Source organism: Chiloscyllium plagiosum, unplaced genomic scaffold (assembly GCF_037043375.1).
Source record: "Chiloscyllium plagiosum isolate Xiang-an unplaced genomic scaffold, Cpla_swu_hap1 HiC_scaffold_12, whole genome shotgun sequence".
Lineage (NCBI taxonomy): Eukaryota > Metazoa > Chordata > Chondrichthyes > Orectolobiformes > Hemiscylliidae > Chiloscyllium > Chiloscyllium plagiosum.
In genome coordinates this window covers 12,115,573-12,143,505 of record NW_028270150.1, presented here as the reverse complement: position 1 = coordinate 12,143,505, position 27,933 = coordinate 12,115,573, and the positions used below count along the sequence as shown (strand labels likewise).

Sequence of the window (27,933 nt, the reverse complement as noted above, 5' to 3'; positions counted from 1 at the left end):
TCTGGGCCACCCGGACGAACCAACCCAACCAACCTGTGGCACAGCATTTCAACTCCCCCTCCCACTCCACCGAGGATATGCAGGTCATTGGACTCATCCACCGCCAAACCACAACAACCCGACGGTCGGAGGAGGAGCGTCTTATCTTCCGACTGGGAACCCTCCAACCGCAGGGGATGAACTTGGACTTCACCAGTTTCTTCATCCCCCCTCCCCCCACCTTGTCTCAGCCGGATCCCTCCAGCCCGGCACCGCCTTCCTGACCTGCAGTCTTCTTCTTGACCTCTCCGCCTCCATCCTACTCCGACCTATCACCCTCACCTTGACCTCTTTCCACCTATCACATTTCCAACTCCCCTCCTCCAAGTCCCTCCTCCCTACCTTTTATCTTCTCCTGCTGAACACTCTCTGCTCATTCCTGAAGAAGGGCCTGTGCCCGAAACGTCGAATCTCCTGTTCCCTGGATGCTGCCTGACCTGCTGTGCTGTTCCAGCAATAAAGTTTCAACTTTGATCTCCAGCATCTGCAGACCTCACTTTCTCCTCGAAGATTTCCTTTCCGTCAGTCAAGTGGTAGAGTGGGTGTAGAGTTCAGGGGAATAGTCTTGCTGTTAGTAAGATGCTGTAGGGGACTGCTTACTGCAAGAGAGGCTATAGTTGTTTGAGGTGTCCTTGAACTGCATTATGTAAGGTATTAGTCACCAGTTACTTCACAGAATAGCACAGTGAATCTATTGGAAGTATTCGTCTCCATATCTCCATCCACTTGTCATTCTTCTTTCAGCTATATAAATACGTGAATATCATCTAACCACTTATTATCTGTTTTAGGTTAAAGCATTTTTCTATCAAATGAAAAAAACAGGATATGTGTACAAATTTCTTGTGTCACACTTAGAGTGAAATTTTGAACAGCTCCAAACACCATTCTTCCAGCAGTTTTCTGCTCAGTTTTTGGATTAATTCCTTCCGTTGGAATATGCAAAGCCATCACGTTTACCACGACAACATGCTTGTTAAAATAACATTCAGGTTTCTGTGCTGGAAGGGTTGAAAGCAAATAACACTTGACCGCTCTTAGACTGAAAAAGTTAGTGATTTCTGTCTCTGGTTTCAGATGTGGAGAAGCCCGTCCCCTTGTGAGGCAATCTGGAACGAGAGGTCATAGAGTCGTAGAGATGTACACCATGGAAACAGACCCTTTGATCCAACCTGTCCATGCCGACCAGATATCCCAACCCAATCTAGTCCCACCTGCCAGCACCCGGCCCATATCCCTCCAAACCCTTCCTATTCATATACACATCCAAATACCTTTTAAATGTTGCAGTTGTACCAGCCTGTACCACTTCCTCTGGCAGCTTATTTCATACATGTACCACCCTCTGTGTGAAAAAGTTGCCCCTTAGGTCTCTTTTATATCTTTCCCCTCTCACCCTAAACCTATGCCCTCTAGTTCTGGACTCCCCAACCTCAGGGAAAAGACTTTGTCTATTTACCCCATCCATGCCCCTCATGATTTTGTAAACCTCTCTATGGTCATCCCTCGGCCTCCAACGCTCCAGGGAAAACAGCCCCAGCCTGTTCAGCCTCTCCCTGTAGCTCAAACCCTCCAACCCTGGCAACATTCTTGTAAATCTTTTCTGAACCCTTTCAAGTTTCACAACATCTTTCCGATAGGAAGGAGACCAGAATTGCATGCAATATTCCAACAGTGGCCTAATCAATGTCCTGTACAGCTGCAACATGACCTCCCAACTCCTGTACTCAATACTCTGACCAATAAAGGAAAGCATACCAAACACCTTCTTCACTATCCTATCTACCTGCGACTCCACTTTCAAGAAGCTATGAACCTGCACTCCAAACTCTTGTTCAGCAACACTCCCTAGGACCTTACCATTAAGTGTATAAGTCCTGCTAAGATTTGCTTTCCCAAAATGCAGTACCTGCATGTGGCTCAGTGGTTAGCACTGCTGCCTCATAACATCAGGGTCCCAGGTTCGAATCTAGCCTTAGACAACTGTCTGTGTGGAGTTTGCACATTCTCCCTGTATCTGTGTGAGTTTCCTCTGAGTGCTCTGGTTTCCTCCCACAGTCCAAAGATGTGCAGGTCAGGTGAATTGGCCATGCTAAATTGTCCATAGTGTTAGGTGTGCATCGGTCAGAAGGAAATGGGTCTGGGTGGATTACTCTTCAGAGGGTCAGTGTGGACTGGTTGGGCCAAAGGGCCTGTTTCCACACTGTAGGGAATCTAGCCTGGCAGGTTTAAAACAGAGATGGGGAGGAATTACTTCTCTCAAAGGGTCATGAATCTGTGGAATACACTCCTCCAGTGGCTGGTGGGACACTGAGTTAATTTAAGGAGGAGATAGATTTTTAATTAGTAATGGGTTGAAGAGTAATGGAGAGCAGGCAGGAAAGTAGAGATGAGCTGAAATGAGATCAGCCATGATCGTATTAAATAACAGAATAGACACAAGGGACTGGATTGTCTACTTTTGCTCCTAGTTCTTACATTCTCTGTCTTTACTCTGTCGCTTTCTCTCTGTTCTGTGCCCCTGCTTAAGTATTGTACTTTTTAATAGTCAACTATCTCCTCGCACCTTTTTTTGTGTAGGTGGGTGTCTAATTCTGTGCCTTGGTATACCTTGCTGTATTAAAGCTGTTACATAAATGCAATTTATTGTTGATGGTCATGCAAGCATGGCATGGAGTGAAATCCTGGTGACGAGATCATACATTGCAAACCCCGTCCCGTCTCCGCTCTGAGTCAGCCAACAAGCTCTCTGCCCAGCCGATGTAGCCTAATCCCCCTCCCTGTCTAACCCAATTCCTCAGTCATCTAATCTCTTTGTTGATCAGACGCAGTTTGTCTGCTCAGTCGAGTCGGGAATCCTGTCAGACTCTGGGCCGGCGTGTAATTTAAGAGCTACTTGTAGTTCGTGCAGGAAAGTTTACCGTCAGGTCAAGCGTGTTTACTTATTAATGAAGGTCAGGGCAGATTGTTCAGGAGGTAATACTGCAGAAGGTATTCTGCTTCCTCCTCCTACCATGACGCCCACTCTCGGGGAAATTAGTCTCTGCCTTTAATTCCAAACTGGCTCAGTATCTTGTTTGTACTTTGGGTGCCATAGCTGGGCACTCACTGCCAGTCACTTGTACAGTGGCACCGTCAAATGTCTCAATGACAAGTGAGGCTCCACAGGAACCACCCTCCCAAAGGCTGGGGGTGATATGTATCTTACTATTGACAATGGTCTAATAATCAATCGCTCATGTAGAATTGATAAACTCCATGGGACAGTCTACCGAAAAACACGTTTATAAGCGATCGTCCAGTAAAGCAAATGATTGCGTGTGCAATTTACGGATACACAGAGGATCAACTGTCAGGCAGAGTCATAACATTACGAACAGTTAAAGGTGAACGCTATTAGAATAACACTGATTCCAAGGGAGACTGGATCAATTAGGACTGAATTCACTTGCATTAGTAGATATGGTGGGGGAAACCTGTAAAATTCTAACAGGACTAGACAGGGTAAATGCAGGAAGGATGTTCCCAATGACTCGGGGTCACAGTTTAAGGATATGGGATAGGACACATATGACTAAGATGAGGAGATATTCCTTGGCCCAGGCAGTGGGCGAATTCTCTGCCACAGAAAGCCACTGAGGCCAAAGCATTGAATGTTTTCAGGAAGGACTTAGACATTGTTCTTCGGGCTAAAGGGATCATCAGATTGCTTGCTGCAACCTTCCTACAGGGAATGAGGTCTGATATTGGAAGTGATATGAAAATGAATTGATGAATCTGAGCTGGGTGTATACTTGCACTAAATGGAGAGGCTGTTGTGTGACAGAATGGAACAAGGAGTTTCCACTGGCCCCAGTGAGGGGTTATATCTCCCTGGTGTTGGCTTCAGGACCCACTGTGCAAGGTCTTGTTCAACAAGGGCAGAATATTACCAAGGTTGAATAGCTCAGAGTGAGGGGGAATGAAGGACATAATAAAATCAATTGCTGATACCAAGTTTTGAGTGGCTATAGATTGTAGGGGAATCACCTAGGTGTTGAGGAACAGCAGTCACCTGAGAATTCAAATTTGAATTCATTAAAAATCTGGAATAACAGTCTATTAGGAACAGAAGAAGGCCATTTAGCCCCATGACATTCATTGTGATCGTGGCTGATTTGTGGCCTAACTCCATAAACCTCCCTTTGGCCCATTTCCCATAATAACTTTAGTTTGAGAAAGTAAAGGTCACAACTGATCTAGTGTCCACTGCTGTTAGTGGAAAAGAGTTCCAAATATCTTGTGTGTAATGATGACCGTGAAATCACTGCTGATTGAAAGGAGAAGAGGAATGAAAATAGACGGGCATTGACTAAGGCACCCCAAATGAAAGCTGCAGCCACAGCCCTCCCTAAGGGCATTGTGTGTCCACCCACAACACACAAACTGCAGGCAGCTCACCTCACCATCTCCAGGGCAACTAGGGACAGGCAATAAGTGCTGGCCACCCAGTGACATCCACATCCCATGAATGGATTTTTGTTAAGAAGAAAGGAAAAATGAATTAGAGTTGAGATCGCAATTTCCTAACCTGTGAGAAAGCAGAACAGGAAAAGACAGCACAGGAACCCTCGTTCTGGAACATTTGTGCACAAATTGGCTGCTGTCTTCTGTATATGGTAAGAAAAATACTTCTTTGGCTGTAAGCTGATTTAGAACATCTGAGATCACAAAGAGGTGCCACAGAAATGCAAGTCTGTTCTTTCTGTGCATGTGTTGGGGTTTGGGTACTGGTGCATGCATTTGTTTTTATTCACCCATGGCTGTGGCTTTCATTGGCTAGGCCAACATTTATTGCTAATCCCTCACTGAGGTCTAGTCAACCTTCATAGAAGAATCATAGAATCCCCGTCGGTGTGCATCTGGAACCACCATGTAGACTAGACCAAGGATGGCAGGTTCCTCCCATAAAGGGCATTGGTGAGCCAGATGGGTTTTCCCAACAATCAACAACAGTTTCATGCTCATATTTAGACTTTATTGAATTCAAATTCCACCACCTGCCAAGGCAGGATTCGAAGCTGGTTCCTCAGAACATTACCTAGGACTCATACTGTCCCCTCCTCTGTCTATGTGTGGGATTGCGATTCTGAAAAGCATAACTTTTTTAAGCAAATTTTATTTCCCCAATACAAGAATTGTGGCTCTGATGATCTAGGCTCGAAACATTAGCTTGCTCTCTCTCTCCATGGATGCTGTCTGACCCGCTGTGATCTCCAGTATTGGTTATTTTCAGTATAGATTCCAGATCTGCAGCTCCTACGAATTGTGGTTAGGTCTTGTACAGTCTTTATCATGAGGGAACAAAACTTAAAACATACACTGTGTGTTTAAAGTACAATTTATTGATAAATTTCTATATTCATAAGTGACAAAAACTTGTCATCACATTCCTGATGAAGGGCTTCTGCCTAAAACGTCGACTCTCCTGCTCCTCGGATGCTGCCTGACCGGCTGTGCTTTTCCAGCACCGCACACTTCCAGTGATAGGTCACAAGCCAGAAGGTCAGGTGGAGAATGGGTCAGTGACGGTGAAGGGTCGGGGCCAGGGCCAGGTTCTGTCAGTCACTGACCCGTGAGAGGAGTTCCAGAGGAAATTTCAAAATGAACCCCATGAATGGAATACCGTGAAATGGTTTATTTTGTACTTGTGTGTTCATGCCTATTTTTCTCTGCATGTATATACCCATGTCTATGTGTGGGGTATGTTTAAATATTCTTCAATGCGTGTGAATTTATCCATTTGTCTGTGTCTCTGATCAGTCGTGATCCTATTGAGCCGACTTGAAGGGCTGAATGGCCTCCCCGTCTTCCCATTTTTTATGGTTTTACAGCCAAAAAGACTTAGAATATGGTGATTCAAAGGGGAGGCCTTTCCATGGATTGGTGAGAGCTATTACCAGACACACACACACACACATGTTCAGTGAATATGTGTGTGTGTGTGTGTGTGTATGTGTCTAAGTCAGTTATGACAGTTTGGGTCTATTTGTTTTCATTTGTGTACGAAATGTGGGTGTTGCTTGAAGCCTGGCATTTGTTACTCATCCCTAATTGCCCTTGAATCGAGTGGCTCTTGAGACCATTTCAGAAAGGTAATTAAAGAATCAACCACATCGGTCAGTCTGTGTTAGTTTGTGAGTGTTTGTGAGTGTTTGTATGTGCGTATCTGTGTGAGCAAGCTAATGTGCTAGCATTTGTTTCTGTTTATTAGGCTGTGCAAGTCCATGTTTATCTCTGTGCCGCTCAATGCATTTGTGAGTTTGCAGTTAAATTTGTGTGTCTGTGAAGGAAATTTGAGTGAATGTCTTTAGAAAGGAAAGGAGGGAATTAAAAACCGAGGGGTGAAATTGTGGAGATCAGATCCTGATTAAACCGTCCATCGCTGCCCTGAGTTCGTTCATCCTCAGCAGTGAACTGGTTAAACGAGACAAAGAATTAATTTTGAAACATGAAGGAAGGGGCTGTGGAGGAGGGGAGCACAAGCACATAACCTCTGAAGAAATTCCAAATGTCCTTCACTTTCCTCTCAAGGTTTGTGTCTGGTAAATGCACGCAGAGTGTGTCTGTCTGCAGGCTGCTCAGCACTTGCTGTGTTCCTGTTAGTGGCACAAGGTCAGAGTAACCCACCTTCAAAGTTTCGGCAAAGAACTCCGACTCATATACAGGGGGCGAGAGAGAGGAAAGAGGCAGCTGGGCTTGGGAGAGGGAGAGTAAAGGAGGGGCAATCGAGAAGGTGGGGGGGAAAGAGAGGGAGGGAGGGAAAGAACAGGGAAGCGGGTTGGGGAGAAAAAGACTGAATGATGGAAGAGAGCCCACAGGAGGTGTGGAGGAGAGGAAGGAGAGAGAGGATAAGAGAGACTGGGAGAGGGGCAAGAAAGGAATCAATAAATCAGGGAAGTAACCGGGCAATACTGATGTTTCTGTGTGTGCAGGAGGTAGTGAGAAATCACTCACACCATTTCCTGGAAGAATTAGTCACAGAACATCTGCAAGGACATTTATTATTTAATTAATAAAATATGCAAATAATGCCGCTCAAACACTTCAAAGAGGCCTTGTATCCTATGGAGAGGATTTGAGATCTTTTTGTTTTGAAGGGAACCTCATCATTTTCTTTCCAATCCCCGTGCAGGCACACACACAGGCCCACACACTGAGGTACGGAGAAATACACATACATGGAACAGAGGTATTTACACTCAATCGTACACACGCAGGCACATATACACACACAGACACACACACAGGCACACAAAGACACACGCAGGCCCACACAGACATACATACACATGCACACATCACACAATTCCATTACACAATCTCTCACACACAATCACACATGCACACAACACATATATGTACAGTGGTCAGGCATGGATACATACAGAGAAGAATAGTCATGAAAACAAAGAAAGGGAAAAGCAGATACATGTGTGCCAACATTCAGCTATGAACAAAAACCCAACCATTTGAATTGTAGATTAGTCCTTGTATCCTTTCTGTCTGTCTGTCTGTCTGTCTGTCTGTCTGTGTATGTGTCTCTCTCTCTTTCTCTGTTCTCATAGTTTCATTAACCCACCCCAGAGCAGTGAGTTTTGTGGTTTCCCACTGACGAGGTCACTTTGTGAAATGAAACTCGGGTGACCTTTCCACAGCACCTTCACATCCTGGCGAATCCTTCCTAGTAAGGAATCATGACCATAATTTGTCATTGATGAAGTTGTAGCACGGCTGTGTGTGTGTGAGTCAGAGAGAGTGTGTGTGCGCACGTGTCTGAGAGAGTGTGTGTGTGTGTATGTGTGTATCTGTGTGAGCAAGCTCCCAATGCATTTGTGAGTTTGCAGTTAAATTTGTGTGTCTGTGAAGGAGATTTGAGTAAATGTCTTTAGAAAGGAAAGGAGGGAATTAGATCCCCTGTCATTGTTTTGACCATTGAGAGAGGTAGGGTTCTGGCCATCTAAGCCTGACAGTGGTTCACATGCCAAGTCGGATCAGCCCTGATCTTTATTGAATGCTGGAGCAGGCTCCAGTGGCTCATGGCCTACTCATGTTCCCATTGTTTTTAGGGCCATATGTTAGGCCTGGGCCTCATGGTGGTCAGCATAGCAAGGGTTAAGCAGGTATCTATGTATGTTTTATAATTCATGCTGCGTCAGCTTCAGCCTGTGGACTGCACATTACACCCAACAAGAAAACTGACTCGTTGATTTAAAAAAAAACTTGGCGTAATTGCTGTCCGCAGCTGGTCTCCCTTTTAACAAGTGAAAGCTTTTCTTTGCAGCTTTTTGTGCTATGTGTGCCAGCTGTCTGGCAATTTCTTCATTGCTCTGTCTGTGTCTGTATGTGTCCTTGTTCTGTGTTTGTGTGTGTTTGTGTCTACCAGTGTGTATGTTTGTGTGTGTCAATTTTTTGTGTATAGGTATGTTTGTGTGTCTTTCTGTGTGTGTGTGTGTGTGTGTGTCTGTAGTGCCTGCCAGTGTGTAATTTTTGTGTGTAGGTATGTTTGTGTGTCCGTCTGAGTGTGCATTTGCGTCTGTCTCTGACTGTGTGTGTGTGTGTGTGTCCCTCCTCTCTCTATCATGCATGCAGCCTGATGAATCACTGCTGGATGACAAGGCAAGGACAGCCTGACCCTTGTGACCTTGGTGAGGGAGTGGGAGGTGTTTTGTGTAGAAACCAAATGAGTGAAGGTCATCAGAGGATATGGAGGTCGTGAGAAGGTGGACATTCCACCAGATGCTGGATGACATGAGTCACATGGCTCAGAGAGCCTGTTGACATGGTCAATATTTCAAGGACAATATTTTCAGCGATGAATATACTGGTTAGGAGAGAGGGATTTTTAACACTCCTCCATCTCTCCTCTCTCCCACTGACTCTGCCATCTCTATAGCATCCTGCACTGAGGAGAATCAAGAAAAAGGTCATATAATCACTTTCTAAACTTAATTTCTTCCTCTTTGAACCCACACATGCAAGTGAATGCTTACGCACAGTCTCTCTCTCACAGAAACACAGATACTCACACACAAACACACATACACTCTCCCTTTCTCACACATACACACTCCCTCTCACACACACACACAAACACTCCCTCTCACACCCAAACATACACACACACTCTCTCAGATACGTGCGCACACACTCTCTCTGACTCACACACACACACACACACACATGCACATATGTAGATACACACATGTGAATTCAAAGGGCCTTCATTCAGTTGCAGACATGGCTTTGTACTATCTGTTCCTTTGTAAGCCTTTGTCATGTTATCTTGTCCCCAGTCTCGCAGGATGTCATCTTATTCCCCAGGCAGACAGGAAAAAAGAGATGTCAGTGGCAGAACGATGATGAATGAGCCCAGCAAAGTAGACGAGCTCGTTAATTATTTGTGTTGGAGAGATGAAAGAGAAGGTGGTATCCGATAGTGGAGGGAGATAGATAGAAGAAGGTATCAGTGGTGGTGAGAGAGATGATAGGAGATAGAGAGATCTGAGAGGACTGGTACAGAGAGAGAGAGAGAGAGAGAGTTAGTAATTGGGAAAGTTGACCTTGATTTGTATTTATTAGCATCTCTCTCTCTCTATCTCTGTCTCTCTCTCTCTCTCTCTCTCTCTCTCTGTCTCTCTGTCTCTGTCTCTCTCTCTCTGTCTCTCTCTCTCTCTCTCTCTCTGTCTCATACACACACACACCCTCCCTCCCTCCCTCCTGGTGAGATTTAATCCCACATCCTTGCACGTGGACAGTAAGAGGGTCTGTAAGAGGGAGTTATCCTAGATTCGGAGACTGTGTTTTCTACAGGTAATTTTGGCTCTGCTCATCGTCAAGTTGGAAGGGGAAGTATGCTTCACCTCCCTCGTCACTGCAGCCTCCCCTGTACCTCGTGAGATGCAACAAACACACCAATTAACAATCCCTTTCTCCCACCCCGAGTTCAGTGAGGAGGGTTCAATACTCTTTTGTGCCAGGAGGAACTAATCATAAGATTGTAAGAACATGAAAATAGACCGAGTGGACTGTTCCTGCTCTTACTAAGCCTGCTTTGTCATTCAGTAAGATCATGCTGACCTCAGTATGGCCTCACTTTGTTGCCTGCCTTTAATTCCCCTGTCAATCAGATATTCACGTCCTGACTGTGACCACTTTGCAACCACGGCTCAGAAATGGCTATCATATAATTCTCATTTACTTCTGTTTCCACTGTCAATTCATCCATCTTATGAGTGTTGCATCCCTATTAAGATAAAAAGCCTTCAGTTCAGTCTTCCTGTCACACTTTGATTATCATTCCTCATGCCATCACATTACATACAGTCTGTTCTTCCACATTAACTTTCCAAATCTTCCCTCGTATGAATCCTCTCCTACTATTTAGTTTAAAGCCCATTGTTATATGATTCATTGTGTCATGGGTCCCACTGTAGTTCAGGTGAAGATCATCCCAACAATATAGCTCCCGTTCTGCCCAGTGCTAGTGTCAGCGCCCTACGAATCAAAACCCATTTCTCCCACACTAGTCTCTGAGTCATTAATTCAACTCTCGAAGCTTATTTATTCCATGCTAATTTGGTCATGGTTCAGGTAATAATGCAGGCATTATTACCTTTTGTCATTCATTTTAATTTAGTCCCAGGTCCCTCATACTGGCTCATCTTGTTCAGTTCTACATTGGTTCCCTATATTGACACAACAAGTAAACCATCTCCCTGCCATCCCACGTTCTCCTTGAGGAGATAGGATTTAATCCTGACACAACCCTGCATTTTCCCTTTCTTGTCTTGACTGTTGTCGGTGGGTATTGGGCTTGTTTGCTGTTGGAAGAGCCGTGGAGTTTTATATCATACTGAAAGGCCCTCAGTCTGTCGTGTCCATGATGGTCATCACATTTTCCATCACCTGGCCCGTGGCCTTGTGTCCTGTGGTGTACTACTTAAATGTTCTGATAGTCCCTGCCTCTATCACTCATCCAGGCAGTGAATTCCAGATACCCCACCACCTTCTGGCTGAAAAAAGTTTTCTAAAATCCCCTCCAAACCTCTCCCTTCTTGCATTAAAATGTTCACTCCTCTATCAGGGGAAACATTTTTCCCTATCTACCAGCGAATAGAGCAGAGTCCCTACAGTGTGGAAACAGGCCCTTCGGCCCGATAAGTCCACACTGACCCTCCGAAGAGTAACCCATCCAGACCCATTCCCCTACCCTATTTATCCTATAATTACCCCTGACTAATGCACGTAACCTACAGCACCCTGGACACTTTGAGCAATTTAGCATGGCCAATTCACCTAACTGGTATATTTTTGAACTGTGGTAGGAGACCGGAGAACCCGGAGGAAACCCACGCAGGCAGGGAGAGAATGTGCAAACTCCACAGAGACAGTTGCCCGAGGCTGGAATCGAACCCGGTCCCTGGTGCTGTGAGGAAGCAGTGCTAGCCACTTGAGGTACCATGCCGCCCTAAAGTTTGTACTCCTCAGTCAGATATTCCTTCAGCATTCTGTGCTCTAAGAGCAGCCTCTCTGATCTCTCTTCATAGCTGAATCTCTCCAGCCCAGGCAACATCCTGGTGAATCTCCGTCTAGTGCAATCATACCCCTCCCATAGTGTGCTGACCAGGTCTACACGCAGTACTCCAGCAGTGGCCTAACTAATGCTACGTACAGCTCCAGCATATTGTCCTTACTGTCATATTCAGTGTCTGACTAATAAAGGTACACATGGTGGCATGGTGGCTCAGTGGTTAGCACTGCTGTCTCACAGTGCTAGGGACCCAGGTTCGATTTCAGCTTCTGGTGACTTCTCTGTGGCGTTCACACGTTCTCCCCGTGTCTGCATGGGTTTCCTCCCACAATTCAGTGATGTACAGATTAGGTGGATTGACCATGGGAAATTGCTCATAGGGATATGCAGGCTAGGTTGGATTAGCCTTGGAAAATGCGGAGCCAGGTGATGGGGCAGGTCTGGGTGGAATGCTTTTCAGAGGGTTGGTGTGGACGTGATGGGCCAAATGGCCTGCTGTAGGGATTCAATACTAAATATACTGTATGCTTTCTAAGTTAACTTTTTCTACTTGTCCTGTTGCCGTTAAGGATCTATGGGCATGCACATCGAGATCTACCTGATTATAGGATCCTACCCTTCATAGTGTACTCCCTTGCATTGTTAGACTTCTCAAAATGTGTTGCCAGTCATTTTTCAGGGTTAGGTTTCACTTCCCAGCGATGCCATGCTGTAGCTCTGATGTCTTCCTTTTACCACGCCATCAACTTTCATGCAACCTATGAGCTCAATGATATAACCTCCTCCAGTTATGTCTGGATTGTTGATGTACATAGTTGATGGAACTCAGCATTGAACCCAGTGGTATCCCACTGGGCACAGGCTTAGCAGTTATAAAACACCCTTTGACCACCACCCTTTGCTTCCTAAGGCAATTTTGGACCAATAACCATGGACTGTTAGCTTCTTAACCAGTCTGCCATGCCTTGTCAAAAGCCTTATTGAAGTCCATATAGTCCACACTCACTGAATTACCTTCATCTGTACAACTAGTTACCTACTCAAAAATTCTATCACATTTGTTTGATATGATCTCCAGCTGACATAGCCATGTTGAAAATCCTTGATAAGTCCATGCGTCTGTAAGTGGAGATTAATTCTGTCCTTCAGAATTTTGCTCAATAGTTTCTCTATCAGTGATGTTAGACTTATTGGCGTGTGGCTTCCTGGTTTATCCCTATCAACTTTCTTAAACAATCCTCTGGCACCCTTCTTACCGTCAGAGAGGATTTGAAAGTTAATATCAGAGCCCCTGCAATCTCTTGCCTTGTCTCCCACAGCCGTCTGGGATATACCTCACCCGAGGCCTGAGGGTTTATCCAACTTTAATCTTGCTAAAAACACTTGTACCACCTCCTTAATGCTGATTTATTCGAGTATCCCTCCCTGATTTCTGTCCCTATATTGTCCTTCTCTAGAGTGAATACTGATGCAATGTATTCATTTAAAACCTCACCTTTTATCTTTCAGCTTCACAAGCAGTTTACTACTTTAATTCTAATCACACCCTTCTCTTTCTCTGGTTTTCATTTTTACCCTAATATATCTATAAAACGGTCTACTAATTTATTGTTTTGAAATAACGCCCTGCACTTTCTGTACTCTTTGATTTGATTTATTAAAGCCACGTGTACCTAAGTACAGTGAAAAGCTTTGTTTTGTGAGCAGTACTGGCAGATCACAGCAAACATGGATTTTCTGATCATAGGGTGTTAGACAGAGTGAGGCATACAGGGTTACAGCTGTACAGGAGGGGCACAAAATGAGATTAACGTTATTTGAAGTTACAGCGGTCCATTCAGCAGACTAATAACGGCTGGGAGGAAGCTGTTCTTGAATCTGTTGGTGTGTGTGTTCAAGCTTCTGTATCTTCTGCCTGATGGAGGAGGTTGTAAGAGAGCATTATTGGGGTGGGAGGGGTCTTTGATGATGTTGGCAGCCTTTCCACGGCAATGAGAAGTGTAAATGGAGTCCATGGATGGGAGGTTGGCTTCTGTGATAGTCTGGGCTGTGCACACCACCTTCTGTCTATCTTAAGTTACCGTACCAAGCTGTTACACACCCAGCTTCTAGGGTTTCTACTGTTTCGAGCACTTGGTATCTTCCAGAAGCCTCCCCTTTATTTTTCCCAAATTCAATCCTGTGCATCCTTTGATATCCAGAGTTTGCTGAACTTGTTGGCTTCACTTTTCATCTTTTGTTTCACTGGTCCTACTCTGTAGCCATGTTTCCTTTTTGAATGACTATCACTACTCTGATGAACATTTTCCTACAAGTAATTGCTAAGGTCAGAGGTTGTCCTGTCTTCTCTCTAAAAACAAGAAGCCAGTTGTATGGAAATCTCAGTGGAAAAGATTAGTATTGGACGGAGTTTGCAGGAATTGGATTTGTTTTCCTTGAAGCAAAAGTCTCTCCCTTTGTCGTTTCATGGTAACTGTTATCTTCTGAAAGGATTCACTTATACTCTCAACAGTGAGAAACAAATCTAATTTTAGCACAGCCCTATGAGGATAGAGTTATGTGTCAATGTGACCTTTAACTCCCATCTCCTCATCAGGAGCAAGGGGTCAGTTGATAAAGGGGATGTACAGGTAAATGGGCCAAACTATCGGAGAAGGGAGGTCAGTTTTGGGGCATTCAGTTCCTGTTATTCACACATTCACTCTTTCTGCTGGGTCTCTCTCTGTCTGTCTGTCTCTCTCTCTCTCTCTCTCTCTCTCTCTCTCTCTCTCTCTCTCTCTCACTCTGTCTCTCTCACACACTCACTCACACAGTTAGTGCTGGGACACTTGGTTATGTAATTATGTCAATATCAGCCAAGGAGGGTTCTCTCCCATTATACCTAGTTGAGCAACATTTGTCTTTTTGTCCATTTTAACTCCACCCTGTGGCTGATCAAACCTATTCCCTCCCACTTTATCCTGATGCTATGGTCCTAGCATGATTTCCATATAAAAAAAATGTAAGATTCTGAGCGATTTTGACAGGGTGGGTGCTGAGAGGGCAGTGCCCCTTGGAGGGGAATGTAAATTCTGTTCTCAAGATCAATAGAAAGGGCTCATCCTCACACACCCCCCAACTAATCCGAGGGTGGCAATATGGAGATCGTTCCCTCAGCTGTTAGTCTGAGGGGGATCTCTTCCCCAGAGCTATGCAGACTCATCATGTGTGACCAAGATGTTCCTTTGCCTTTTTTTCAGAGAGGTCGTAAAAAACATAGACTCCTAAAAGTCTGGGGTTGAAGGGCTTTTAGGGCCTGTTTGATTACAGTTCACAGATATTGCCTCAGGCTTTCTAGTGTTTGAAAAAAAAACACTTGCACAATGAAAGGGGAGTGACCAGTTCTCCCAGCTCAGCTTTTCTCAGGTTTGGCTGTTCACTGAAAGCAGGCAGGCAGTTGTAAAATCTGCTAGACCCAAAGAAGCAGATCTATGCTGATCCTCCTCTCTCTGACTTCTCTCCCGTAAGACCCTGGGTTTGATTTTTACCTTTTGCGCCAAGGGGTGTTTATGGGGATTGTTGCAGGTATTGGGAACCACATCATTAAGTGGGGTTGATCTGTTGGGTTTTCGGATAGGTTAAGTTATTCTGTATTCTATTCTCTTTCGTTTGTGTTCCATTTGGTAATCTTGTAAATAAATTCTGTTTTGTTTAAAACTAAGTGGTTTGACTAGCTGCAACCCTCCTGGAATATCCACCTTACACCTGCTTAAAACAACTAACAAAGTTAGGGTCTGGGCTACTTGTTGAAATGTTTTGAGGGGGTCTGGCTTGATCCATAACACATGGGCAATTCTCTGGCTGAGGCAGAAAGATCCCTGATTGAGAAGTTGTATAGGGTGGCACAGGGAAGTACAGTGGACGCCACCACCTGATCAAATATGAGTTTATTGAATGATAGAGCAGGCTTGAGGGATCAAATGGCCTCTGTTTTGTCATTTATATGTTAATACGAGGGCAGTGTTGGTCGCAGGCCACCCAGTTTGGGTTTTTGGCAATTGATAGGGGCAGAGGGTAATGTGAATGGGTATAGTAGTTGGTGATGCCACCCCTGGAATCTCTGTACAGGTCATTCTGTTATAACAATGTTTCATCAACGCAAATTCATTTTAACGTGTTTGACAAATTGGGGATGCTGTTTGTAAAGCACAAACTTTTAAAACAAATGTTGGCTGTAACGCGATTACATCACCGACACTTTAAGCGCTGTTTTGAAAGCGCGATTTTTCTAGAATGCGGGATATAGGAAGATATGAGAAAGGAAGAACTGACTGTAATTCATTTTGCCTCTACTCCACTTTCCTACCCTGAACCCAACTCACTTCATTCTCTTAGAATCCACCAACCTATTGTCCGCAGCCCTGATTGCATTTCGTGCGTGACTCAGCAACAACCTCTCTCTCAGAATTCCAAAGATTCACACTCCTCTGAATGAAGAAAAGTTTGGGAAGATGTTGAAAGCTTCAAGCAATCTTTTTATTTTTGCTTTTGGGGTTTAAGTCTGCATTCCTGTGAGACTGCCAGTGATTTGAATGGGGCAAATGGACATTGCTTTGGGAATTCATTTTGTATTTGTCACTTCCCAGGTGGAAGATGAGATCAGATCTACTTGGCTCCTCAGTTACCTCTGCCTGCTCATTGTTCACCTCCTTCTGACTCCATTATGCTTTTCTCTTTCCTGGACTCACCAAGATGGATGTCTCTTGGATTGACACTTCCAAGAAAGGTGCATTCACTGAGCTTTGGCTCAATTTCCTGTGGTCTCTCCTGTTGCCCACTCCATGGTCCTTCCCCCTTACACCTCTGCGCTGAACCAGTCTGAATGCACCTGACTTATTCTTATTGGTCCCACCTCTACTGGGCTGCCTTTGCTCTGGTGTTGGGCTTGGCAGTCGGTTAGCTTGGATGGCTAGTCTGTGATAGAATAATGCCAAAAGTGTGAGTTCAAATCCCATACCAGCTGAGGTTACCATGAAGGAATCTCCTTCTCAATCTCTTTCCCCCACACCATTACTCAGATGAGGCATAGAGATCGTAAGGTTAAAACACCACCAGTCACCTTTCTCTCATAGAGAGCAGCCCTATGGTCTGATAAGACTCTGGGGCAGTAGTACATTTATGGAGTTTATCTAACTCCCTCAGCATATCCAGTCTTGTAGCTCCTCCAATTGAATTGCTTTTGAGCAGCAATCGCGTTTATCCTGATATTCGTGTAGTCAAGGCTCTGAAAAGAACAATCTGAGACCATTTTGTTCTTCCTTACTTTGTACACTTTCCCCCTTGTCACACAGTGTGAAGCAGTGGGCGTATTGGCAGTTTGGTATCCTTCAAACTGTAATGCTCGCATCAATGTTTGTTTATAATGAGGTTTTGGTACTGAGGGAAGAATGGCCATTTGAGGAAACAAATTGAAGGTAATTGGCAAGAAAACTGGGGTGAGAGGAGCAGAACTTTCTTGGTGCACTCTAGAATACGTTGCCTGAATAACTGGTTGACACAGATTCAATTGCAACTCTCAGTCTTGAAAAGGAAAACATTACTAGAGGGTTTTGGGGATAGAACTGGGTGGGATCCTAATTGTGGAGCTCTGCTGAAGACCTGGCGTGGGTAAGAGGATCAGATGGATCCTTCACCCATTCATTTGTGGGCTGTGGGCATTGATATCTGGGCCAACATTTATTGTCTATCCCTACTTGCCCTTGAAGAGGTGGTGGTGAGCCGCTGTCTTGAACCATTGCAGTCCATATGCTATAGGTGGACCCACAGTGCTTCGGGGAGCAAGTTCCAGGATTTTGACCTAGTATCAGTGAAGGAACGGTGATAAATTTCCAAGTCAGGATGGTGAATGCCTTGGAGATGAATTTTGCAGGAGGTGGTGTTCCCATGTATCTGCTGCACATGATGGAAGTGGTCATGGGTTTGGAAGGTGTTATCTGAGGAGCCTTGGTGAATTTCTTTATAATTAGTTTGCTAATTGCAATGGTTCCTTTTAAAAAAAAAAAATCTTGTGTTGAAAATTGGTCAAGCATCGATGCCCAAGTGGTCTGACCTGATCTGATTATCCCACAGCAGTTTCCTACATTTGGGTGGCACGGCGGCTCAGTGGTTAGCACTGCTGCCTCACAACACCAGGGTCCCAGGTTCAATTCTAGCCTTGGGCAACTGTCTGTGTGGAGTCTGCACGCTCTCCCTGTGTCTGCGTGGGTTTCCTCCCACAGTCCAAAGATGTGCAGGTCAGGTGCATTGGCCATGCTAAATTGCCCATCGTGTTACGTGCATTAGTCAGTGGGACTGGGTGGGTTACTCATCGGTATGGACTTGTTGGGCCGAAGGGCCTGTTTCCACAGTATAGGGAATCTAATCAGAAAAGAAATGTGCTGAGCAGGTATGGCTTCAACAGGAACTTGCAATTCTCCAGCATCTTTTTAATGTGAGGATAAGCCAAAGTGATTTACAGCCAATTGTGTGTGTGCTCACTTCCTGAAGCACGGGTGTTATTAGCATGGTCATCATTTGTCTCCCATCCTCGGTTACACTTGAGATCAATCAAAAGTCAACCACTTTGCTGTCTGTGGGAATATAACCAGGGAAGGTCAGCAGATGGCCTCCCCCCCCCCCCCCCCCCAGAGGGCGCTAGTGAGCCAGAAGGGGTTTCTCTGACTTCTCGATGATCACGCTCATGGTTGAAATTACTGATAGTAATTTTCATTTCTGGCATTTTTAAAAATCATTAGATTTTAATTTGGCCGGCTGTCACAGTGTAACTGCTGTGATGTGGAATGAGCCAATTTGCTCACAGTGAGCTCTTCAAAACAGGAATTTAATAATGACTAAATAATCTCTTTTAATAATGTTGATTAAAAGATGGTAATTGGTTGGGAGTTGTGCAGAGTGCCCTCTCAGTGGACTTTGAACTTGTGTGGCATCTTTTCTACCTCGGAAGGGAAAATAGAGCCTCAGCTTAATGTCTCAAATGAGAAATGTTCCCTCGACTGTGTAGCACTCTGTCAGTATTGAGGTGGGAGTATTATTTGTATTATTTGAGTATCCATTCTTCTTGAATACGTTGTATAGGTGGTTCTCCTCTGTTTTCCTCTATGTTTCACATAGATCTAGATGCCATTTATCAACCCCTCAGAAAATGAACAGGAAATGACATCACCACAAACCCCAGGAACCCCATCCAGGAGAAAGATATAAATAGAAAGCAGGAGACAACAGCTTCGCTTCATTTGGAGGTCGCCACGGATGATGTTACCTAGCCAGGTAATGAAACGTCTGGATGTCAAACCTACAGCTCAGCGAGCAAACCTACACCCTAAGCATTGATACATTCAAGAGGAAGTTATATGTGAGGTCATGCACTTTGGGAGGAAGGATAGAAGCATAGACTATTTTTTGAATGGGGCAAAAATTCAGAAATCTGAAGTGCAAAGGGAATTGAGAGTCCGAGTCCAGGATTCTCTTAAGGTAAACTTGCAGGTTGAATCGGTAGTTAGGAAGGCGAATGCAATGTTGACGTTTATTTTGAGAGGACTAGAATATAAAAGCAGGGATGTACGTCTGAGGCTCTATAAGGTTTAGAGGATTGTGAACAATTGTAGACTCTGGAAGAATGTTGTGGCCCTGGAGCGAGTCCAGAGAAGGTTCACAAGAATGTTGCCAGGAATGAAAGGCTTAACATATGAGGAATGTTTGAGGACTCTGGGAGTATACTGGATGGTGTTTAGGAGGATTAGGGGGGATCTAATTGAAACATACAGAATATTGAATGGCCTGAATAGAGTGGATGTTGGGAAGATGTTTCCCTTGGCAGGAGAGATTTGGACCCAAGGGCACAGCCTTAGAGTCAAGGGAATACCTTTTAGAACAGAATTAAGGAAAAACGTCTTCAGTCAGAGTGAATAGAATCCATGGAATTCATTGCCACTGAAGGCTGTGGAGGCCAGGTCATTGAGTATATTTAAAACAAAGGTGGGTAGCTTCTTGATTGACAAGGGGATCAAAGGTTACAAGAAGAAAGCTAGAGAATAGGGTTGAGAAACTTATCAGCCATGATTGAATGGTGGAGCAGACTCGATGGGCTGAATGACCTAATTTCTGTTCCTCTGTCTTATGATCTTATATAGGGACATGAGAGAAGTAAAGAATAGAAGGACATGTTGATGGACTAGAGAGGAAATGGCTCATATGTAGCATTCGCACCAGCATGGATTAATCAGGCTGAATGGCCTGTTTGTGTGCCCTGCCCTCTCCATAATTTTTAACTTATTCATGGGATGCGGGTGTTGGTGGCCAGGCCAGCATTTATTACCCATACCAGGGGGCAGTTAACCGTCAACCACATTGTTGTGGGTCTAGAGTCACGTGTAGGCCAGACCAGGTCAGGTTGGCAGATTCCATCCCTATTCAAAAATCGACAGTTATGCTCATGGCTATTATTGGATTTTTGATTCTAGAGTTTTATTGAATTAAAACTCCAACTCCTGTCACTGCAGGATTTGAACCGAGGTCTTCAGAACATGACCTGGATCCCTGGATTAACAGACCAGTGGTAATACCACCAGGCCTTCATATCTCCTTTTTATAAAGTGATCTTTCTCTGTTGCTTCTTCCAATGGCTGCACAACATCTTTTGAAGTTCCGGAGAATTCTCAGCCATCGCTACACAATCTCATTATGCCAACAGCTCGGTGGAAAGATCGTCTCCGGCTCACACTCACTGACTTTCCAAAGAGATCAAACCCCCCCCCCCGCCCCACCTCCCAAAGCGAATGGTGCCAGCTCATTGAAAGAGTCTGCTCCTAGGTCACACTTTTTCAATGGGGTCATTCCAAGTCGCGACCTCAAACTCCCTCCAAGAGGTCACCTACAGGTCGTGACCCTGACATCCCATTATGGCCAACTCCCAGTCAGGCCAGTGGGATTTGTTTGATTTATTGAAAGCACTGAATGGGATCAAAGCTGATTGCTGAGGATCAGAACTGTTCAAAGCTGTTAAGGAGCTTTAGTAAATGTTCGTCATCTCCAGGAGTGAGGGACTCCAGTTAGCGAGGAGAGGACAGAGGCTGGAATTGTTCTCCTTGGAGCAGAGAAGGTTAACGGTTTAACTTTAGTTGAGATTTTCACCGTTGTGAAGAGCTTTAATGAAGTAAGTAGGAGAATCTGTGTTCCTAAGGGGATGTGGGTCAGTTTCCAGGAGCCCCCGATTGAAGATAATTGGCAAAAAGAAGTGAAGGAAAACATTTGAGTTGAGCAAGAAGTTGTTGTAATCTGGAAGGTGCTGGCGGAATGGGTGGTGCAAAAGGTAACATTTGCAGGGGCATAAGATGTCAAAGCAGAAGTAGGCTGTTGGGCCCATCGAATCTGCTCTGCCATTCAGTGAGATCATAGCTGATCTGATAATCCTCAGCTCCACTGTCCTGCCTTTCCCTTGATCCCCTCACTGATTTTTAAAAAATGTCTACCTCAACCCTGAATATATTTGACGGCCCAGTGTCGACTGTCCCCTGTGGCAAAGAATTCCACAGATCCACTCCCCTCGGAGAAAAGACGTTCCTCCTGTGTCTTAAATACGTGGCCCCTTAGCCTGCGATGATGCCCTCTAGTTCCCTCTGGGGAGCCAACCTTTCCATATCTCCCCTGAGGAATCCTGTAAGTTTCAATACGGGAAAAACGAGAGGGAGTAGAGTTAATTTAATAGCTTTTTGATTGAAAATATCCAGTGCCGGCAGGATGGTCTGAATGGTTTCCGCTGGCATCACCTATCTGCTCCTGGTTTTTTTTAATGGAGGTGACCCTAAAGCTGATGTTAATGGTCTGAAATCTGGTTCCATCTTGAGTGTCGTCCCGTTTTGTCTGATCAGTTGTCTCAGTTTCAAGTTTTCGTGATCCTTCCCTGTGGAGGCTGATTGGATTCTAACCGAGGGATGTTCTTTGTGTGTAATATTGCAGCACGGAAATGCATCATGTTTGTTTCACAATCAGGGTCACTGTAGAAACAGTGGAAAGCTGGTCACAGAATAGTCACAGTGCAAAAGGAGACCACTCAGCCTGTCGTGTCTCTGCCAGCTCTCCAATTGAGCATCCACCCCCCCCCCCCCCCCCCCCCACCCCCTCGTGTTATTCCTGTAACCCTGCATGACCATCTCATTCCTTCCATTTCCAATCCCTTAGCTGGACCTGCCTCCCCCATACTCTCGGGCAGATCCTAACCACTCATTGCATGTAAATGTGTTTCCCACATCGGAATAATTCCACAAACGCCAGTATCCTGTCACCAAGCCGCCCTTTATGTACATGACACTGACCCAACTAGCACAGAGCCGGCCCTCAGAATGAACAGAACTCCTGCGCTCCTGTTTTTTTTGTCTTTTTTTTCCCCCTGGTTATATATTTTACTAACCAGTACAAATTACAAACAAACAAATAGTTAATATTAACAGCTGTTTACAAGAAACAGTGATTTACAGGGGAAAGGGGCAGCAAAGCCAGACCCCAAATCCCACCGTACAGACTTGAACTTTATAACAGTTCACAGGGAAAACCAGGGTGCACCTCGAATCCCACTTTACGTTATTAAGAAGGAAACAGTAAACGCAATCACATGCAGACAGTCTGATAAACCGAACAATAAAACAGTGCATGTATCACAGACAGGCAAAAGTGAGGGCTGCAGATGCTGGAGATTAGAGTCGAGAGTGTGGTGCTGGAAAAGCACAGCAGGTCAGGCAGCATCCAAGGAGCAGGAGAATCGATGTTTCGTGCAAACGCCCTTCATCAGGAAACTGATGAAGGGGTTTTGCCCAAAACGTTGATTTTCCTGCTCCTTGGATGCTGCCTGACCTGCTGTGCTTTTCCAGCACCACACTCTCGACATATATCATAGATACCCCTGGCAACCCGGCAAAGCACCCGTCCCTCACAACTTCCAGCCACTTGAAGGCAGCCCATCCCTACGAAACTCCCATTTATACCTCTCAGCCAGGGCTCCCTGATTGGGGCTGTTAATCTGGTCCAATCAGGGAACTCATATTCTGTGATGTCCAGTTGGCTGACCTCATTACAATCGTTACAATCACCTTTTTGCTTCTTTGGATAAGTACTTTAAATCTGCGCCCTGTTATTTTTGAACATTTCATGAGTGGGAACCAATTTCTCCCTATTCACTCTTTGAACTCCAATAGCTGTAATTAGATTAGATTACATTAGATTAGATTAGATTACATTGCAGTGTGGAAACAGGCCCTTCAGCCCAACAAGTCCACACCGACCCGCCGAAGCGTAACTCACTCATACCCCTACATTTACCCCTTACCTAACACTACGGGCAATTTAGCATGGCCAATTCACCTGACCTGCACATCTTTGGACTGTGGGAGGAAACCGGAGCACCCGGAGGAAACCCACGCAGACACGGGGAGAACGTGCAAACTCCACACAGTCAGTCGCCTGAGGCGGGAATTGAACCCGGGTCTCTGGCGCTGTGAGGCAGCAGTGCTAACCACTGTGCCACCGTGCCGCCCACTAAAACTTCAATCACATTGGTACCTGGAATGGTGGACTGATCCCTGGGATGGCAGACTTGACACATGAAGAGATCAGGTAGGACTACATTCATAGAATCATATGGAACAGAAGATACCAAGTGCGTCTACACTGACAATAAAAACTACTCTCAATCTGCAGGAGTCCCACTTTTCAGAGCTTGGCCCATAGTTTTGAATGCTAAGACATTTCAAGTAGACTTTATAAGAATGAGGGGAGTGGGGGCTTTTGTGGAAACCTATAAAATTCTAACAGGACTAGACAGGATAAATGTGGGAAGGATGTTCCTAAAGACCAGGAGATCAAGAATCAGAAGGGTCACAATTTTGGGTAGGCCATTTAGGATGAGATGAGAAATTTCTTCACCCATACAGTGGTGAATCCTGGAAATTCTTTGTCACAGAAAGCTATTGAGGCCAAAATATTTCAAGATACAGTTCTCAAGACTAAAGGGATCAAAGGGTCTGTGGAGAAAGCAGGAACAGGGCACTGAATTGGATGTTTCAGGACCAGTGACCTTCCTCGGAGCATTCCAAGGAAGGGTTACTCGACCTGAAATATTAACTCTGATTTCTCTTCACAGATGCTGCCAGACCTGCTGAGCTTTTCCAGCAATTTCTGTTTCTGTTTCTGATTTACAGCATTTTGATTGAATGGAGCGATCAGGCATGATCCTAATGAATGGCAGAGCAGGCTTAAAGGGCCGAATGGCCGACTCCTGCTCCGGTTTTCCATGTTTCTATGTTTTCTATCTCCTCTTGGCCTTCTCTCCAGCGAGGGAGTGCGGTCTCCCTCTCCATGGAACCATTCTGCCAAAGTTCTCCTCCACACTCTCCGATGCCTTCCCATCTTTCCTTCCTAACTGATGCATAAACGCTGCTCTTGCAGCTAACCCTGAGACATGGGTGGTTGACGGTCTCCACAAGCAATTTAACATTCTGTGAATTGGCCATCTCGGCGATCAGCTGCTTATGTACGTCCAAATGGTAGACTTGAAACAGCATTAGACTTGGTCATGCTGAAGGCATCGTGAAGGTCTAGTGTTTTAGAAATTTGGTGATGAGTGTGATCAGAAGTGAGGAGTAGATGATTTTAGCCCATTTGGCCCCTCAAACCTGTTTTGCCGTTCATTTAAATCACGGCTGATCCAGTTCTCAACTTAGATCTTGTAACCAGTTGATCCCTTTACCAAGTGGACATCCATCCATGATGTAGAGGAGCTGGTGTTGGACTGGGGTGGACAAAGTTAGAAGTCTCATGTCATCAGGTTTATTTAAAATCACAAGCTTTCTAACTCTGCAGGGGCATGGGAACCCAGATTGTAGCTTCAGGGTGCAGGGCCTGGAGTGTAGGGAGGTTAGGAACATGGCCTCAATTTCCAAGGAGGGTGCCTGTAAACAGGAAAGTGGCTTGAAGTGTGTATACTTCAATGCAAGAAGTATACGAAATAAGGTAGGTGAACTTGCAGCGTGGGTTGGTACCTGGGACTTCGATGTTGTGGCTATTACGGAGACATGGCTAGAACAGGGACAGGATTGGCTGTTGCAGGTTCCAGGATTTAAATGTTTTAGTAGGGTCAGAGGTGGGGGTAAAAGAGGGGGAGGTGTGGCATTGCTTGTCAAAGATAGTATTACAGTGGTGGAAAGGACGATGGATGAAGACTTGCCATCTGAGGTAGTTTGGGCTGAGGTTAGGAATAGGAAAGGTGAGGTCACCCTGTTAGGAGTCTTTTACAGGCCTCCTAATAGTCCTAGAATCATTGAAGAAAGGATAGGGAAGGTGATTCAGGAGATGAGTGACAGTAATAGGGTGGTTGTTATGGGGGACTTTAACTTTCCTGATATTGATTGGGAAAGCTATAGCTCAAGTTCGTTAGATGGGTCAGTGTTTGTTCAATGTGTGCAGGAGAGTTTCCTGACACAATATGTAGACAGGCCAACAAGAGGTGAGGCCATACTGGATTTGGTTCTGGGTAACGAACCAGGCCAGGTGTTAGAATTAGAGGTAGGTGAGCACTTTGGGGATAGTGACCATAATTCGGTGATTTTTACTCTCGTGATGGAGAGGGATAAGTGTGTACTACAGGGCAAGAGTTATAGCTGGGGTCAGGGAAATTATGATGCGGTGAGGCATGACTTAGGATGTGTGGCTTGGAAAAGTAGACTCCAAGGCAAGAGTGTAAATGATATGTGGAGCTTGTTCAAGGAGCAACTATTGAGTGTCCTTGATAATTATGTACCTGTCAGGCAGGGAGGAAAGGGTCGTGCGAGGGAGCCGTGGTTTAATAAGGAATTGGAATCCCTTGTTAAATGGAAGAGGGCGGCCTATCTCAAGATGAGACGTGAAGGTTCAATTGTGGCGATTGAGAGGTATAGGGTAGCCAGGAAGGACCTGAAGAGAGAGCTAAGAGCAGCAAGGAGGGGACATGAAAGGTCCTTAGTCGGTAGGATTAGGGAAAACCCTAAGGCTTTCTATAGGTATGTTAGGAATAAAAGAATGACTAGGGTAGGAATAGGTCCAGTCAAGGATAGTAGTGGGAAGTTGCGTGTGGAGGCGGAAGAGATTGGGGAGACACTGAATGAATACTTTTCTTCAGTATTTACTCAGGAACAGGGCATTGTCGTCGATGTGAATACTGAGTCACAAATAAGTAGAATGGATGGCTTTGAGGTATGTAGAGAAGAGGTGTTGGAAATCCTGGAAAAGGTGAAAATAGATAAGTCCCCTGGGCCTGATGGCATTTATCCTAGGATTCTCTGGGAAGCAAGGGAGGAGATTGCAGAGCCATTGGCCTTGATTTTTATGTCCTCTTTGTCTACAGGAGTAGTGCCAGAAGACTGGAGGATAGCAAATGTGGTTCCCTTGTTCAAAAAGGGGAGTAGGGATAACCCTAGTAACTATAGGCCGGTGAGTCTCACTTCTGTTGTGGGCAAAGTCTTAGAGAGAATTGTAAGGGATAGGATTTATGCACATCTGGATAGGAATAATGTGATCAAGGATAGTCAGCATGGTTTTGTGAAGGGCAGGTCGTGCCTCACAAACCTTATTGAATTCTTTGAAAAGGTGACGAAGGAGGTTGATGAGGGGAAAGCAGTAGATGTGGTATATATGGATTTTAGTAAGGCGTTTGATAAGGTTCCCCATGGTAGGCTACTGCAGAAAATACGGAGATATGGCATTGAGGGTGAGTTGGAGGTTTGGATTAGGAATTGGCTGGATGGAAGAAGACAGAGGGTAGTAGTTGATGGCAAAGTTTCTTCATGGAGTGCCGTCATTAGCGGTGTTCCGCAAGGATCTGTTTTGGGACCATTGCTGTTTGTCATTTTTATAAATGACCTGGAAGAGGGGTTAGAAGGTTGGGTGAGCAAGTTTGCGGATGATACGAAAGTCGGAGGAGTTGTTGACAGTGAGGAAGGATGTGGCAGGTTTCAGCAGGATATAGAGAAGCTGCAGAGCTGGGCAGAAAGGTGGCAAATGGAATTCAATATAGCTAAGTGTGAGGTGATTCACTTTGGGAAGAATAACAAAAAGATGGGGTACTGGGCTAATGGTCGGATACTTGGTAGTGTGGATGAGCAGAGGGATCTTGGTGTCCATGTACACAGATCTCTGAAAGTTGCCACCCAGGTAAATAGTGCGGTGAGGAAGGCATATGGCGTACTGGCTTTTATTGGTAGAGGAATTGAGTTCCGGAGTCCTGAGGTCATGATGCAGTTGTATAAGACTCTGGTGCGGCCGCATCTGGAATATTGTGTGCAGTTTTGGTCGCCATACTATAGGAAGGATGTGGAGGCACTGGAACGGGTGCAGAGGAGGTTTACCAGGATGTTGCCTGGTATGGAAGGAAGATCGTATGAGGAAAGACTGAGACACTTGGGGCTGTTTTCATTAGAGAAAAGTAGGTTTAGGGGTGACTTGATTGAGGTGTACAAGATGATTAGGGGGTTAGATAGGGTTGACAGTGTGAACCTTTTCCCGCGTATGGAGTCGGGTATTACAAGGGGGCATAGTTTTAAATTAAGGGGGGGTAGATATAGGACTGAAGTTAGGGGTAGGTTCTTCACTCAGCGAGTCGTAAGTTCATGGAATGTCCTGCCAGTAGCAGTGGTGGACTCTCCCTCTTTATGGGCATTTAAGCGGGCATTGGATAGGTATATGGAGGATAGTGGGTTAGTATAGGTTAGGTGGGCTTGGATCGGCGCAACATAGAAGGCCAAAGGGCCTGTACTGCGCTGTATTGTTCTATGTTCTATGTTCTATGTTCTTTCAAGCGCTGTCCCTTTAGTCAGGTGAAGTGTCAGACTCCACCTGTCGAAGGAGCAGTGCTCCGAATACATCGATCTAAAATATCTTTTAAAAAAAAAAGTGGGCATAGATTTAAATTTGGGTATGAAAGAAGTTACATGAAGTGAGAAAATAACTGTTTCACTCAACAAGTAGTTAGGATCTGGAATGCACTGCTTGGAAATATGATTTTTGATTTACTTTATTATTGTTACATACCTAAGTACAGTGGAAATGTATTGTTTTGAGTGTAATACACGTAGATCATACTGTACAAAGTGCATTCGGGGAGCAGAACAGAGGTTCACAATGTTCCAGCTGCAGAGAAGGTACACAGAGAGTGAAATCGACATTAAATTTAATATTTAAGAAGTCCATTCAGAACAGCAGGGAAGAAGCTGTTCTTGAGTCTGTTAGTATGTGTTTAAGCTCTTGCATCTTCTGTGTGTGGT

At 45.0% G+C, this 27,933-nt stretch overlaps 1 protein-coding gene across 5 annotated transcripts in view; it reads left to right on the top strand.

Moving 5' to 3' along the window:
• nrip1a (nuclear receptor interacting protein 1a) overlaps window positions 1-27,933 on the top strand; it is a 115,550-nt gene that overhangs the window by 30,671 nt on the left and 56,946 nt on the right. For 2 of the 5 annotated variants that reach the window (XM_087992456.1, XM_087992457.1), the window contains one exon: window positions 18,761-18,916. The exons of the other annotated variants lie outside the window; for them this stretch is intronic. The gene's annotated coding sequence lies outside the window, so the exon portion shown is untranslated. The remainder of the gene's footprint in view (window positions 1-18,760; window positions 18,917-27,933) is intronic. 5 annotated transcript variants of the gene reach the window in all.